This window comes from Anomaloglossus baeobatrachus, chromosome 11, assembly GCF_048569485.1.
Source record: "Anomaloglossus baeobatrachus isolate aAnoBae1 chromosome 11, aAnoBae1.hap1, whole genome shotgun sequence".
Taxonomy (NCBI): Eukaryota; Metazoa; Chordata; class Amphibia; order Anura; family Aromobatidae; genus Anomaloglossus; species Anomaloglossus baeobatrachus.
In genome coordinates this window covers 86,279,721-86,296,884 of record NC_134363.1, presented here as the reverse complement: position 1 = coordinate 86,296,884, position 17,164 = coordinate 86,279,721, and the positions used below count along the sequence as shown (strand labels likewise).

At 45.6% G+C, this 17,164-nt stretch overlaps 1 protein-coding gene across 2 annotated transcripts in view; it reads right to left on the bottom strand.

The window, feature by feature from the left end:
- Nucleotides 1-17,164, bottom strand: part of RASIP1 (Ras interacting protein 1) — a 1,579,933-nt gene that overhangs the window by 351,560 nt on the left and 1,211,209 nt on the right. The window lies entirely within an intron of this gene.

Genomic DNA, 17,164 nt, shown 5'->3' with positions numbered 1-17,164 from the left:
CTGCTCTCTGCATATGTAGCTGCATTACACATCGGGTTAATTAACCCGATGTGTACTGTAGCTAGGAGAGCAAGGAGCCAGCGCTCAGTGTGCGCGGCTCCCTGCTCCCTGCACACACAGCTAAGCGGTGTGCGCTGGTAACTAATGTAAACATCGGGTAACCATAACCGATGTTTACCTTAGTTACCAGTCTCCGCAGCTTCCAGACGGCGGCTCCGTGCAAGCGCAGCGTCGCTTGCACGTCGCTGCTGGCTGGGGGCTGTTCACTGGTCGCTGGTGAGATCTGCCTGTTTGACAGCTCACCAGCGACCATGTAGCGATGCAGCAGCGATCCTGACCAGGTCAGATCGCTGGTCGGATCGCTGCTGCATCGCTAAGCGTGAAGGTACCCTTAGTGTTGTGAATGTTTTATTGTGCCAATATCCATGTAAGATCACAGGCCTGGCGCGCTCACAATCTCTGGAGCAGACCCCTCAGATTTTGTAGTGAGTCATAATTCATCCTGAGATTTATTCCTGTGTGGACAGAGTCAAACATTGTAATGAATTTGTATTCCCAGACCCTTCAATGATTCTGTGATCTGAAGTTGCCTTTTAATATGACAACTTTCATGTGGTTTATTGTTATGGAGGGGACGATTGAAATAAAAAAATAATAAATAATATAATATCAATTGTTGCCCCACGTCCGCCAGGCAGGTGTTAAAGCCACTAAGAACAGGAGGACAAATTACAGCAACTTAGGAAACCAAAGCTGAAACAAAGGAGATGTTGTAAGGCACACTCCTACGTGTAGCGTGTCCCTGTTAACCTACGTCATCTACTAATAGGGTAAGAATCCTGTTTGTGCCGCCAGGTTCGGGTTGTTGCGGGCGGGGGGCCGCTGCTCTCTCAGGGGCTTGCTCGGATCCGGATTCGCTGCTAAGTCTCGAGTGGTGAGGGATGGTGGTACCGCCGCTGCCTGGTGATGGGGTGCCCGGTGCTGATGGAGCGGGGCAGCAAGATGGGATCCCCTCCACGAGTAGGGGAGGTGTAGTCTGTACAGGGGAGTGATGGCTGCTGGAGGTGGCGTGCCGGACTGGACTGGGGGACAGTGGTGTACTCACAGTTCAATAATTTTACACAAGTTCAGTAGTATACCAAGTTGCCAGTGACCGGCTGCTTTTGGAGGGTGCATTCGAGTCCCGCACCCAGACTGATGAGCAGATATCCCTTCCTCCTGCACTTTGTGTTTCCTTCTCTTTTGGACGACTTCGCATGGAACGGAGCAGTCCACTCCCGGTTCTATTTTTGTTGGGAGCTGTGGCCCGCGAAATATAACCCTTGGGATTTAAGTGGTTTCTAGGCGGACACCCTATCCCCCGCGTTGAGCTTCCGTTTCGCTCTATCTGGGCAGTAAATTGGGGCAATGTCTGGAACCTTGTCCCCAGCTGGTTAATTGGAGAGGGGCTTGCAACCTTCCTCGCCCTAGGGTCCCGCCACCCCGACTGTGCACGGCCTCCGGACCGGATTCGCGCTGTCAGTACCAGTGGGCTACAACCCTGCCGTGGTCCACTTTAGGTCTCCCGCGACTGGATCTCCATCGCTTGTGGCTCTGCTCACCATCTGCCACCTAGCCAGGTAGTCCAAGGGCCACTACCCCTGACTACACTGCACAGTCTCCACTTAACTCCTGTCTATACTGTTCTGACTCCTCAGCTTGACTGTTCCACTGTTCTCCTTCACCTCCTCCACTATTCTGTTGTGTTTCCTACTCTGATTCCTCAAGACCCCTAGGTGGGCGATCTCATCCATCTGATCCCGCCCACTGGTGTGTCCCAGTTATCATGAGGGGGTGACTAGGGTTTTATGGCTGTGTGTTATACCTAAGTGTGGGTTGTGATGGTAGCAAGGAGAATGTACACATTTTGACTACCTGGTTTTGCCAGGGCGTCACACTCGCACGCCGATGGGCGGAGCTACAGACCTTTTATAGCCACCACCCTGGCCCAGACTACATGGCATGTGGTAATGGCGTCAGCTGCAACCATACAGGGTCTGCCACGTCATTGCTGAAGCCATGATGACCAATCAGCGGCTGCCACTTCATCGCTGATATCACAGATGACCAATCAATGACCACCTTGTCATCAATGACATCACGCACATGCTCAGTATGGCTGCATGAGCACTTGGGCTCAGGATGGTACAAAACTCTAGCCACCTGATGCCTCAAGCGATGGCCAGGTGGCGCTGCAGAGTTAACCGACCACAATGTGGGATTCAATGACGGGACTAGGTCGGTTCGAAGCACCACAGAACCCGGAATCGTAACATTACTCCCCCCGTCTAGGGCCCCCCATTCTGGTGCTCGAAAGCTGCCCTCCAGGACCGATGTTCGGGGCCAAAACCATCCCAGTTCACCGCATATCACTGCCTCCTACGCCTCGTTTTGATCGGACCCGCACGCAAGCAGACCGTTCCCGAACCGGGGAGGCGGAGCTGGTTGGGGGATCTCTGGAGACCCTGGTACGACAAACTGGCATGGGATTAGGGGTATGGGGGTGTAGAAGCGAGGATGATGTCTCTGCTGTCTTTTTGGAGACCCCCTCAACTGAGGAGGGACGCTGGTACGGAGGCTTGAGCACCCTCCCCGGGTCAGCAGACAACAACCCTCTAATTTTCTTGGACAGACAGGTCTTTTGACAAGTGATACCCCAACTTGAGCTGTGCCCCAGTCAAACAGTGGAGAATGCTGCTTCAGCCAGGGGAGCCCAACAAGATCTCATATATCCCACCATTCATAACCAGAAAAGAGTTGGTCTCACGGTGCCTTGAAGGCATAGTGAAAACTAATGGAACTGTGTGGTAGCTGACACCCTCTGAGAGAACGGACCCATCAGCGACTTGGGCATTTTGGTCACGGGAATCTCATGCAGACTAGCAAACTCAGAAGACATAAAATTTCCGTCTGCACATGCTGTAACAGGTACAGTGGTGTTATCGAACGCCACCTTGCTCTTGAAGGACCATTTGGGGTTTGAAGCAGGCACGTCCTGCATCTCCCTGTTGACAGATACGATATGCAACAGCCTTTCAACCTTTTTAGGGCACTAGTTGGCATAGTAACCTGTCTGTTTGCAAGCTAAACAAACTGGTTTTGCCGCTGGCATTGACAACCTAGTACCTGTCCGCCCGATCTCCATGGGCTCAGGTTCAGATTCAGAGTACGTGGCTGACTCTTCAGGTTCGGGGAAAGAGGAAGCCGGTCGCACAGGAGAATGACTCTGAACCTGCTCTAACTGATGCTCAGAGTGGCGTGTGTTTATTCTCGTAGCAAGTGATATCAAGGTTTCTAGGTCAGGTGGTATCTCCCTGGTGGCCAATGCGTTCTTCACATTACCAACTGGTAACAGGACCTTCTCTTACCATTTTAACTCAGCAGCCAGAGTCCTGAACTCTATGGCATAAGCCAAGACCAAAAACGTAGCCTGAATTAGGTCCAGGAGACGCAAGGCAGAGTCATGGAGTACCTGGGGACCCAAGAACACAGCCCTTAATTCCTCCAAGAAATCAGTAACCTGGGTAGTCACTGGATCCTCTCGCTCCCAGAGCGGAGTGGCCCATGTCAGTGCTCGATCGGCAAGGAGCGATATCACAAACCCCACCTTGGGTCTTTCTATGGAGAATTGTGAGGGCAAGAGCTCCAAATATATCGAACACTGATTAATGATACCCCGACAATCCTTACTGTCCCCTGTGAATTTAGTGGGAAGGGACAGGTGGGGCATGGGCTTAGATGAGGTCGGTGACAGTCTGAATTACAGTCCGTTTAATCAGATCTGCAATATCCACTGCTGGAGAGGACTGTTCGACAGCCTTGAGACGTGTTTCCAGCTTTTGGATATATCGCTGTAGTTGCTGAACATCCGCCATGTCCGGAAGGACCATTGGCGTGAGCGTACTGTTATGGAGGGGACAATTGAAATAAAAAATAAATAAATAATATAATATCAATCGTTGCCCCACGTCTGCCGGGCAGGTGTTAAAGCCACTAAGGACAAGAGGACAAATTACAGCAACTTAGGAAACCAAAGCGGAAACGAAGGAGATGTTGTAAGGCACACTCCTACGTGTAGCGTGTCCCTGTTAATCTCACAGGGGCACTAGTAATTGTCACGTGTGTAAGAACACATCAAAACCAAAGGAAACGCAACAGATATCAGTCACATCCGTACAGGAGCACGTCAGACTGTGAAGGCCACCGAGTTAGCGTCACTGGGTACCCAGGGCTGGCACACACACATTCATACAAGTCTACCACTAACGCTGCAGACTGGGCGTGTGTGTAGGGGGCACGTCTTGTCCGGAAGGACCCTAAACCCTCACCGTGCCGAGATACAGCTTGTACCCAGATACGAATACCTGGTACCAGCGCCTGCCCTAAATTCAGAATCACTCCAACATACAAACACAAGTCTGCCACAAGCACTGCAGACTACAATGGCACTGGAACACACTCACTCTGACAGCCGGGAGTACAGCCGATGCTGTCAGCATGTATAATGACGCTTGCGTGCCGATTTGCAGAGCTACAGACCTTTTATAGCCACCACCCTAGCCCAGACCACATGGCATGTGGTAATGGTGTCGGCTGCAACCATACAGGGGCTGCCATGTCATTGCTGAAGCCATGATAATCAATCAGCGGCTGCCACTTCAGGATGGTACAAAACTCCAGCCACCTGATGCCTCAAGCGACAGCCACGTGGCACTGCAGAGTTAACCGACCCCAATGTGGGATTCAATGACTGGACTAGGCCGGTTCGAGGCACCACAGAACCCCGAATCGTAACAGTGTATGTTGTGTCCTGAAGCACAGAAATGTTTGGTCACAAGTAAATGTTTTTTTTTTTTGTCTGTAATTGTGAGATGATGAGCCCTTATCCTTGCTCTCAGTCTCTGTACTATTTCTCCAACATAAAACCCCCCAATAGGACATATAGTGCATCGTGTTAAGTACACCACATTGGAGGAAGAACATGTGAATGTCCCAGGAATCTTATAGTCTTGCTGTGTGTTTGGGATCTGTATTTGGTCTTTGGTTTCTACATGAGCGCAGGTTTTGCAGCTCTTTACATTTCAAGGATAAGTTCCTCTTGGTGTATCTGAGGGCATAGAACTTTGGATCATGATGTTTCTTAAATTAGGAGGTTGCCTGTAGCATAGCAAGGGAGGATCTTTGAATATTGTTTTTAACCAGTTATCTTTGTGTAGAACATGGTGAAGTTTCTTAGCTATTTTTCGCAGTACCTCAAGCTGTGGGTTGTAGGTCACAACCAGAGATACACGACCATTTTCCTATTTTTGTTTGTATTGAAGTAGTTCACTTCTAGGAGTCCTGTGGCTCTAATGATCTGATCATCAATGGAGTGGGGCTGTAGCCTTGGTTTAAAAAAAATCTTTTTAAGATGGGTTGTGTTCATCCCTGTCTGCTGAGCTGGAACAGATACGATTATATCTGAGGGCATAGCTGCAGATGATGGACTTTTTGATGTTTTTGGGGTGGAAGCTCTCCAATCTCAGGTATGTGGGACGGTCAATAGGTTTCTGATACACTGATGTCTGGATTGAACCTTTTTATGGTGGTATCCAGGAAGTTGATTTCCATTTCTAAGTGGTTCAATGTCAAAAGTTTATGGTAGGATGAAATGCATTGAATGTTTCATAAAATTTTAGAAGTTCTTGTTCAAAATCGGTCCAGATTATTAAGATGTCATCGACGTAATGGAAGTAGGCCAAGGGTTTGATGGAGCAGATTGCTAAAAACTTCTCCACTTTAGCCATGAAAAGGTACCACTGACCTTTTACAAAAAGCTATCTACAATAGGTCCCCTACCCGAGAGTACCATTTTAGCCACCATGGATGTGTAATCCTTATATCCTAACATTCCATATGAAGATGGACTAACTGCCTGCCAAATGTTTCTTGAAGCCAATTAGATGCCTTCTGAGTCTGTATTAACACTGACCAGGTTTATCCTCATGCACAATTTTTTCTCTTTTGGCGATGAACTATATCTAAAATTCACAGGAAGTGCTATTGGCAGCAAAATGGCACTGCAGTATGCCAACCTTTTCATGGCTCAACTGGAGAATGACTTTTTAGCTTCCTGCTCCATCAAACGCTTGGCCTACTTCCGTGACATCAATCACATCTTAATAATCTAGACCAATTCTGAGAAATAACCTCTAAAATTCCATGGCAAATTGAATACATTTCATCCTACCATAAACTTGACATTGGACCACTCAAAAACAGAAATCAACTTCCTGTATACCACCATAAAAAAAATCAAAATTGTTCAATCCAGACATTGGTGTATTGGAAACCTATTGACCATGCCAAATACCTGAGATTAGACAGTTTCCACCCCAAACACATCAAAATGTCCATTGTCTACAGCCAGGCCATGAACACTTAACCCATCTTAAAAAAATATTTTTAAACCAAGGCTCCCACCACACCTCCATTGATAATGAGATTACTAGAGCCACAAGTGCACCTAGAAGTGAACTACTTTAACCCCTTCATGACCTTTGACGGATACATCCGTCATGGTGCCCTTGTACTTAAAGACTAGAGTTGAGCGCGGTTCGCGCTTCTCCAGTTCGCGGTTCGAGTGATTTTGGGGTGTGTTCTAGTTAGAACTCGAACTCGAGCTTTTTGGTAAAAGCTCGACAGTTCGAGTTACGTTCGATAACGATTCTATCAGCAAAAGCGTGGCTTTTTACAGCTACAGTGTGCAGGGAGCCATTGCTGGCAGCCTGCGGTAAGCTGGTAACCAAGATAAACATCGGGTATCCAAGCAAAGTGCTTTGTTTAGTAACCCGATATTTATCCTAGTTACGTGTGCAGGAAGCCGACATTTCCCCGCTCAGCTCGCTCTGCCACCCTCCTGCACGCGGCGTGTACACACACAAACGCACACACTCACACACACACACTCACACTCACCTGTCCCCAGCCATGCAGTTCACGACACTGACGTCCTCAGCGCCACATGGCTCCGCTAGGCTTCACCCACTTCGCACTCCGCCGCCCGCACACATGGCCCCGCTAGGCTCCGCCCACCTGGCACTCTGCACACATGGCCCCACTAGGCTCCACCCACCTGGCACTCTGCACCCATTACCCCGCTAGGCTCCGCCCACCTCGCACTCCGCACGCATTACCCTGCTCGGCTTACCTGCGGTGATGAAGTCCCGCCCTCCCGACCTCAGCGCTGTCACTGTCCTCCATGGCTGCCGCTTCACATCTGTCACTGCTGCCCGAGACTGTCACTAGCGGTGACGTGACAGGCACTCGCGATACTTGGCTGTGAAGGTCATTGAACTCAGTGACAGGTCTGCTGTCAGCAGTGCAGGAGATCGTCACCGCAGGTAATGTACCTCGCTCCTGACAGCAGCACTGGTCATGCCCTGCAATGACCTGGGCTGACCTATTGATGTTAGCTCAGGTCACTGCATTGCTCTCCCAGTCAATGGGGAACATTCTGTTCGTCATTGACTGGGACAGTGTGGATCATCATGGGAACCCCTTGGATTACAGAAGAACTGGATTTGTTTTTCTTTCTAATAAATTGGTGAAAGAGGGAATGTTTTAGGGAGTGTTTTTTCAAATAAAAATGTGTTTGTCGTCTATTTTTTTTTATTACTGACTGGTTTGGTGATGTCGGGTATCTGATAGACGCCTGACATCACGAACCCCAGGGCTTGATGCCAGGTGACTTTACACATCTGGTATTAACCCCGCATATTACCCCATATATTACCCCGTTTGCCACCGCACCAGGGCACGGGATGAGCTGGGGCGAAGCACCAGGATTGGTGCATCTAATGGATGCGCCACTTCTGGGGAGGCTGCGGCCTGCTAATTTTAGGCTGGGGACAGTCCAATAACCATGGACCTCCCTAGTCTGAGAATATCCGACCCCAGCTGTCCGCTTTACCTTGGCTGGTGATCCAATTTTGGGGGGACCTCCACGTGTTTTTTTTTTTAATTATTTATTTAATTTAAAATAACAGCGTGGGGCGCCCTCAGTTTAGGATTACCAGCCAAGGTGAAGCTGCCAGCTGTGGTCTGCAGGCTGCAGCCGTCTGCTTTATTTTAGCTGGTTACAAAAATAGGGGGAGCCCCACGTCATTTTGTTTCATTTTTTTGGCTAAATACAAGGCTAAGCACCCCTTAGTAGAGTTGAGCGCGGTTCGAGGTTCGAGGTTCTCCAGTTCTAGGCTCGAGTGATTTTGGGGGCTGTTCGAGATCGAACTAGAACTCGAGCTTTTTGCAAAAGCTCAATAGTTCTAGATACGTTCGAGAACGGTTCTAGCAGCAAAAAGCAGGGCTTTTTACAGCTACAGTGTGCAGGAGCCATCGCTGGCAGCCTGCCAGAAGCTGGTAACCAAGATAAACATCGGGTATCCAACCAAAGCGCTTTGGTTAGTAACCCGATGTTTATCCTAGTTACGTGCAGGAAGCCCACACTTCTCCGCTCAGCTCGCTCCGCCCCCTCCTGCCCGCGGCATGTACACACGTACACACACACACACACACACACACACACACACACACATAGTCCCGCTCGGCTTACCTGCGGTGATGAAGTCCCGCCATCCCGACCTCAGCGCTGTCACTGTCCTCCATGGCCGCCGCTTGTCACATCACCTTCTCTCGCTTCCGACCCGAGACTGACTAGCGGTGACGTCACGGGCCTCTCGCGATACTTGGTGTGTAGGCGCCGGTCATTGAGCTCAGTGACAGGGGCTGTCAGTGTGCTGGAGATCAGCGCAGTTAATGTACCTCGCTGACAGCAGCACTTGTCATGCCCTGCAGTGACCTGGGCTGACCCATTGATGTTAGCTCAGGTCACTGCATTGCTCTCCCAGCCAATGGGGAACATCCTGCTCTTCATTGACTGGGACAGTGTGGATCGTCATGGCAACCCCTTGAATTACACCAGACCTGGATTTGTTTTTCATTCTAATAAATTGGTTAAAGAGGGAATGTTTTGGGGAGTGTTTTTTCAAATAAAAATGTGTTTGTCGTCTATTTTTTTTTATTACTGACTGGGTTGGTGATGTCGGGTATCTGATAGACGCCTGACCTCACCAACCCCAGGGCTTGATGCCAGGTGACATTACACATCTGGTATTAACCCCATATATTACCACGTTTGCCAATGCACCAGGGCGCGGGATGAGCTGGGGCGAAGCACCAGGATTGGCGCATCTAATGGATGCGCCACTTCTGGGGCGGCTGCGTCCTGCTATTTTTAGGCTGGGGAGAGTCCAATAACCATGGACCTCCCTAGTCTGAGAATATCAGGCCCCAGCTGTCTGCTTTACCTTGGCTGGTGATCAAATTTTGGGGGACCTCCACGTGTTTTTTTTTTTAATTATTTATTTAATTTAAAATAACAGCGTGGGGTGCCCTCAGTTTTGGATTACCAGCCAAGGTGAAGTTGCCAGCTGTGGTCTGCAGGCTGCAGCCGTCTGCTTTACCCTAGCTGGCTACAAAACTAAGTCATTTTTTTTTTTCATTTTTTTGGCTAAATACAAAGCTAAGCACCCCTTAGTGCCACATGAAAGGCACCAAAGGGTGCTCCACTTTTTCTCCACTTTTTCTCCACTTTTTCTTCACTTTTTCTCCACTTTTTCTCCACTTTTTCTCCACTTTTTCTCCATTTTTTCTCCACTTTTTCTCCACTTTTTCTCCATTTTTTCTCCACTTTTTTTCTCAACTTTTTCTCCACCTTTTCTCCATTTTTTCTCCACTTTTTCTCCACTTTTTCTCCACTTTTTATCCATTTTTTCTCCACTTTTTCTCCACTTTTTCTCCATTTTTTTCTCCATTTTTTTCTCCATTTTTTTTCTCCACTTTTTTCTCCACTTTTTCTCCACTTTTTCTCCATTTTTTTTTCCACTTTTTCTCCACGTTTTCTCCATTTTTTCTCCACTTTTTCTCCACTTTTTCTCCATTTTTTTCTCCATTTTTTCTCCACTTATTCTCCACTTATTCTCCACTTTTTCTCCACTTTTTCTCCACTTTTTCTCCACTTTTTCTCCATTTTTTCTCCACTTTTTCTCCACTTTTTCTCCATTTTTTCTCCACTTTTTTTCTCAACTTTTTCTCCACCTTTTCTCCATTTTTTCTCCACTTTTTCTCCACTTTTTCTCCACTTTTTCTCCACTTTTTCTCCACTTTTTCTCCATTTTTTTCTCCACTTTTTCTCCACTTTTTCTCCACTTTTTCTCCATTTTTTCTCCACTTTTTCTCCATTTTTTTCTCCACTTTTTCTCCACTTTTTCTCCACTTTTTCTCCACTTTTTCTCCACTTTTTCTCCATCTTTTTCTCCACTTTTTCTCCACTTTTTCTCCACTTTTTCTCCACTTTTTCTCCACTTTTTCTCCATTTTTTTCTCCACTTTTTCTCCACTTTTTCTCCATTTTTTCTCCACTTTTTCTCCATTTTTTCTCCACTTTTTCTCCATTTTTTTCTCCACTTTTTCTCCACTTTTTCTCCACTTTTTCTCCACTTTTTCTCCACTTTTTCTCCATCTTTTTCTCCACTTTTTCTCCACTTTTTCTCCACTTTTTCTCCACTTTTTCTCCATTTTTTCTCCATTTTTTCTCCACTTTTTCTCCACTTTTTCTCCACTTTTTCTCCACTTTTTCTCCACTTTTTCTCCACTTTTTCTCCACTTTTTCTCCATCTTTTTCTCCACTTTTTCTCCACTTTTTCTCCACTTTTTCTCCACTTTTTCTCCACTTATTCTCCACTTTTTCTCCACTCTTTGGCGGGCTTTGCACGTTGCAACATCGGTAACAATGTGTTACCGATGCTGCAGCGATAGTCCCGCCCCCGTCGCACGTTCGATATATAGTGAAAGTTGCCGTAGCGATTATTATCGCTACGGCAGCTTTACACGCACATACCTGCCGTGCGACGTCCCTCTGGCCGGCGACCCGCCTCCTTCCTTAGGGGGCGGGTCGTGCGGCGTCACAGTGACGTCACACGGCAGGCGGCCAATTGAAGTTGAGGGGCGGAGATGAGCAGGATGTAAACATCCCGCCCACCTCCGTCCTTCTCATTGCAGCCGGGAGGCAGGTAAGGTGAAGTTCCTCGCTCCTGCGGCTTCACACACAGCCATGTGTGCTGCCGCAGGAGCGAGGAACTACATCGTACCTGTCGCTCCCCCGGCATTATGGAAATGTCGGAGGCTGTAGCGATGATACGATGACGACGATTTTGCGCTCGTTCATCGTATCATCTAGGATTTACACACTACGACATCGCAAGTGACGCCGGATGTGCGTCACTTTCGATTTGACCCCACCGACATCGCACCTGCGATGTCGTAGTGTGCAAAGCCCGCCTTTCTCCACTTTTTCTCCATTTTTTTCTCCACTTTTTCTCCACTTTTTCTCCATTTTTTCTCCACTTTTTCTCCATTTTTTTCTCCACTTTTTCTCCACTTTTTCTCCATTTTTTTCTCCATTTTTTCTCCACTTTTTCTCCACTTTTTCTCCACTTTTTCTCCACTTTTTCTCCACTTTTTCTCCATTTTTTTCTCCACTTTTTCTCCACTTTTTCTCCACTTTTTCTCCACTTTTTCTCCACTTTTTTCTCCACTTTTTCTCCACTTTTTCTCCATTTTTTTCTCCACTTTTTCTCCACTTTTTCTCCACTTTTTCTCCATTTTTTTCTCCACTTTTTCTCCACTTTTTCTCCACTTTTTCTCCATTTTTTTCTCCATTTTTTTCTCCACTTTTTCTCCACTTTTTCTCTATTTTTTCTCCACTTATTCTCCATTTTTTCTCCATTTATTCTCCACTTTTTCTCCACTTATTCTCCACTTTTTCTCCACCTTCTCTCCATTTTTTCTCCACTTTTTTTCTCAACTTTTTCTCCACCTTTTCTCCATTTTTTCTCCACTTTTTCTCCACTTTTTCTCCACTTTTTCTCCACTTTTTCTCCATTTTTTTCTCCACTTTTTCTCCACTTTTTCTCCACTTTTTCTCCATTTTTTCTCCACTTTTTTCTCCACTTTTTCTCCACTTTTTCTCCACTTTTTCTCCATTTTTTCTCCACTTTTTCTCCACTTTTTCTCCACTTTTTCTCCACTTTTTCTCCATTTTTTCTCCACTTTTTCTCCACTTTTTCTCCATTTTTTCTCCATTTTTTTCTCCATTTTTTCTCCACTTTTTCTCCACCTTTTCTCCATTTTTTCTCCACTTTTTCTCCACTTTTTCTCCATTTTTTCTCCACTTTTTCTCCACTTTTTCTCCACTTTTTCTCCATTTTTTCTCCATTTTTTTCTCCACTTTTTCTCCACTTTTTCTCCACTTTTTCTCCACCTTTTCTCCATTTTTTCTCCACTTTTTCTCCACTTTTTCTCCATTTTTTCTCCATTTTTTCTCCACTTTTTCTCCACTTTTTCTCCATTTTTTCTCCATTTTTTTCTCCATGTTTTTCTCCATTTTTTCTCCACTTTTTCTCCACCTTTTCTCCATTTTTTCTCCACTTTTTCTCCACTTTTTCTCCACTTTTTCTCCACTTTTTCTCCATTTTTTTCTCCACTTTTTCTCCACTTTTTCTCCATTTTTTTCTCCACTTTTTCTCCACTTTTTCTCCACTTTTTCTCCATTTTTTCTCCACTTTTTCTCCATTTTTCCTCCACTTTTTTTCTCAACTTTTACTCCACCTTTTCTCCATTTTTTCTCCACTTTTTCTCCACTTTTTCTCCACTTTTTCTCCATTTTTTCTCCACTTTTTCTCCACTTTTTCTCCGTTCTTTTTCTATGGTCGGTCTACCCATTAGCTCTGCCATGCATAGTATAGCTCTACACCTACTGCACATGTTACTTTATGATTGACATCTCTTTCGTACCAGAGCTGTCTAAGCCTACCCTGACCCCATATTTGTCATTACTATATTGTCCTTGTACTGTATTATGACATTTGTATCATGTGTTTCATTTCTTGCTGTGTTGCAATTTTTTTGCTGCATCCCAATTGTACCTCTACATTGTTCGAGTTTATGTTATTGTTCTCTCACTCTTATGTGATACTGATTATTGTCATTTTTCATGATTACATGCAGATAAGTCCAATCTGACGAAGGCTCAGGCCAAAACGTCATTTGTAACTTGTTTTGGACAAAAACATATATGCTTATGAAAAATTTTTTTTTCTTAATACGGACCAATAAAGAGTGATTTTGCATTACTATCCGTTGTGACTTACTGACTTAGTCTGGGAGATTTAGAGTGCCGAGGTTACTCACTAATTTTATCTATTATTACCTCTGAGCACCTATATACCAGTGAGCAGAGCTTCCTCTACAGTAGTTCTCCTGATTAGGCATGCCCTTACCTCATGAGCAGGGCATTGCAGCTTTGGTAGCAACCATTATGACATGGACTCTGCTGCTGTGGACCCGAGAAGAGTGAGTGCAGATTCATTGCACCCACACTTCTCACATGACGTGTCCGCACTCCTAGAAAATGGGGGATACGTTCCCTGAGTGTCTCCCCCCCCATATTCTAGACAGTCCAGAGTCGTCGTGGGACCCCTTTATTTTTTTTTTTACAATAAATTGGTGAAAGAGGAAATGTTTTGGGGACTGTTTTTTCAAATAAATTTCTTTTGTCGATTTTTTTTTTTTGTTAGTACTGACAGTTTATGATGTTGGGTATCTAATAGACGCCATGACATCACAAACTGCTGGGCTTGATCTCAGGTTACTTTACAGCTAGTATCAACCCGATTTATTACCCCGTTTGCCACTGCACCAGGGCACGGGATGAGCTGGGGTGAAGCGCCAGGATTGGCGCATCTAGTGGATGCGCCACGTCTGGGGTGCCTGCGGCCTGCTATTTTTAGGCTGTGAAGGCCCAATAACTATGGACCTTCCCACCCTGAGAATACCAGACCACAGCTGTCCGCTTTACCTTGGCTGGTGATCCAATTTGGGGGGGACCCTACTTTTATTGTGTAATTATTAATATTTATAAAATAATTATAAAAAAGAGCCTGAGGGGACCTCCACATTGGATCCCCAACCACGGTAAAGCTGCCAGCTGTGGTTTTCAGGCTACAGCCGTCTGCTGTACCCTAGCTGGCTATCAAAAATGGGGGGACCCAACGTCATTTTTTTTTTTAACTATTTTTTAAATAGAAAAAATTAATGGGCTTCCCTGTATTTTGATTGCCAACCAAGGTAACGCCAGGCAGATGGGGGTGGCAACCCATAGCTGTCTGCTTTATCTGCGCTGAGAATCAAAAATACCGCGGGGCGCTACGTCATTTTTTTAATGATTTATTTTTACAGTTCTGTCATGTCAGGCAATCAAAATACAGGGAAGCCCTTTTTTTTTAGTTATTTAAATAAATAATTAAAAAATACATATATGGGCTCCCGCTGCATTTTTTGTATTGGTAGCTATGGGTACTCCAAGCAGCTACTGGTTGCCAACCCCCACTGCTTGGTGTTACCTTTACTGGCAATGGAAAATCCAGGGAAGCATTTTTTACTTTTTTTTGCCAAAAAACTAAAAAAAAAAAATGATGTGAGCTTCGCCATATTTTTGTATGCTAGCCAGGTACAGCAGGCAGGTAAGGACTGTCCCCAGCTGCCTATCTGTACCCGGCTGGGAACTTAAAATATAGGGAAGCCCTTTTTTTAATTATTTCATGAATTTCATGAAATAATTAAAAAACAAATGACGTGGGCTTCGCCATATTTTTGTGTCCAGCCGGGTACAACTAGGCAGCTGGGGATTAGAATCCGCAGCACAAGTTAGCCCGAGGTTTCTGGGTGCCTCTGCTGCGAATTGCAATCCGCAGCCGCCCCAGAAAATGGTGCTTTCCTAGAAGCGCCATCATCTGGCGCTGTATCCAACTCTTCCAACAGCCTTGGTGACGGTGGCTTGTTGGGTAATAAAGGTTAATACTGGCTTTGTATTACTAGCTAGTATTAAGCCAGAGATTCTTAATGTCAGGCACGTTTGACCCGGCCATTAAGAATCTCCAATAAAGGGTTAAAAAAAGACACCACACACAGTTAAAATACTTTAACAGAAATAAATATCCAGACACATTAGAGACTCCATGTGTATTACTCCCTCTTATCCCTCCACGATCCATGGTCTTCTGTCTTCTTTCCCCTTCAACACATTCAGCTCTGCTCTATCAGCAGCAGTGCATGTGAGAAAGGATGCTGCTTCCCGTGCAGCATGAGTGATCAGAGGCTCCGCGCTGAATAGCGGTGACTTCACCACTGACAGGCACGTTGTTATGGCAACAGTGATCTCCGTTATGGACCGGCTGTGTCAACCGGTCACTAACGGAACGGGGAAGCAGAACTGGGAGACGACCGTGTGCCAGAGCATCTCGCCAGTTCACGGCGATACACAAACGATCACCGCGTACTGGGAGATGCACTGACAGGACCTAGGACAGGACATGACGTCTAGCCATGTGACCAGTCTGTAGCCAATGAGATAACAGACACGTGACTGGTCACATGCTAGTTTGACAACATCACGTAGGTCCTGTCAGTGCTGCTGGTTACCGGGAGGACGCAGCGATTATCGGGAGGAATAGCAACAGGAGACAGAGTGCAGGACGCATCCCGGGGACCGGTAAGTGTTATGGCAATGTTTATTTACTGTATGTGTACATTTATAATGTGTTTTTATGTGTTTGTGATTGCCTCCCATTGTTTCCTATGGGTTCGAGTGGTTCACCGAACCGGTTCGCCGAACCAAACTCGAACGAGACCTCGGTTCGGCGAACCAAGCTCGAGCCGAACCGCGACCGGTTCGCTCATCTCTACTAAGCAGGGAGGAAGGATAGCCATTGCAAGAACAGAGGAAGCACTGGATCAAGACCAGCGATGCCCATTAGATCGGACAGCACCATACTGGAGTATAATAAAAACTATTTCTTTTGCCTTGCAGAGGGGATTGGGGACATATTTAAAGCATTATAGAATGCTGTATACAAGGGCTTACAGATGCTGACCGTACTTTATGTGGGGAAAACTTGGTGATAGGTTCCCTTTAAGTTTCCATTCAGCTTTCCACAATTACTCTCAGAAATGCTACATTTATTAAGTTTTGAGGTCACATTTATTTTCACTGTTTGTATGCGTCACATGAATCTCCCTATCCATAGATCTAATCCCCTGCTCACAGTCCACTTCGCCACCCTTCAATAAAATCCAACCACTCTCTAACTTACATATCCCTTTATTTTCTGCCATGTCCTCCCCATTTTCATACACCACTACCCTGTAAGAATTCTTTCCCCAGCACAGCAGACACCCTTCCAATCAGGTGCAATATACAGAGTGTACCCTAATAAAAAGTCAGCCGAGTGCTTTAGGAACCCAAATTCTTCTGCTTTGCACCAAGACTTAAGCTAGGGGTTTAACTTCCTAAGATCCTGCTGTCCCTCCTGTGATGCACATGGCATAGTAAGTATTTCAGAGAATATTACCTTGGAGATCCTTCTCTTCAGCTTAAAGCCTAATTTATTAAAATTAATTTTAAGGATCCTTCATTTACCACTTGTGTGTCATCGGTTCTCACATAGATCACAACAGCTGTGTCATCCCCAGCTCTCTGCAGTAATTTATTAACCTGTTTTACATTTTAAAATCTCCAAACCATTCGGTTGAGGCAATCTTGGCAACAAATGATTCTGTCTTCCTGATTATAGAATCTCCTATAACTACAACTAACCATTTTGCCCTATCGATACTGCCCTCCGCACAGCTATTAGCTGTGCTGTTTTCCAGGTTGTTAGGTGGAGCATTATCCACTAGTGTTGCATCATCACCCAATTAAGTAAATTTTTTGGGAAGTATAAAGTCAAGAGCAAACGTTATTTTCACTCCCAATTAATAAATTAACCCAAATACTTGCCTGCTTGTCATAACCCACTTCTCCACCCTCCATGTCTGCCCACTATTTGCTAGCACACTCTATTTAAATTTGGGGAAAAATATCCTATTGGTCAAAATAAACTGCCAACAAGTGTAAGTATGAACAAAAGAACAAAAAAAAATGGTAAAATTTGCTTGTAAATAACATGCTTCCTACAATTTAGCTAAAAGTA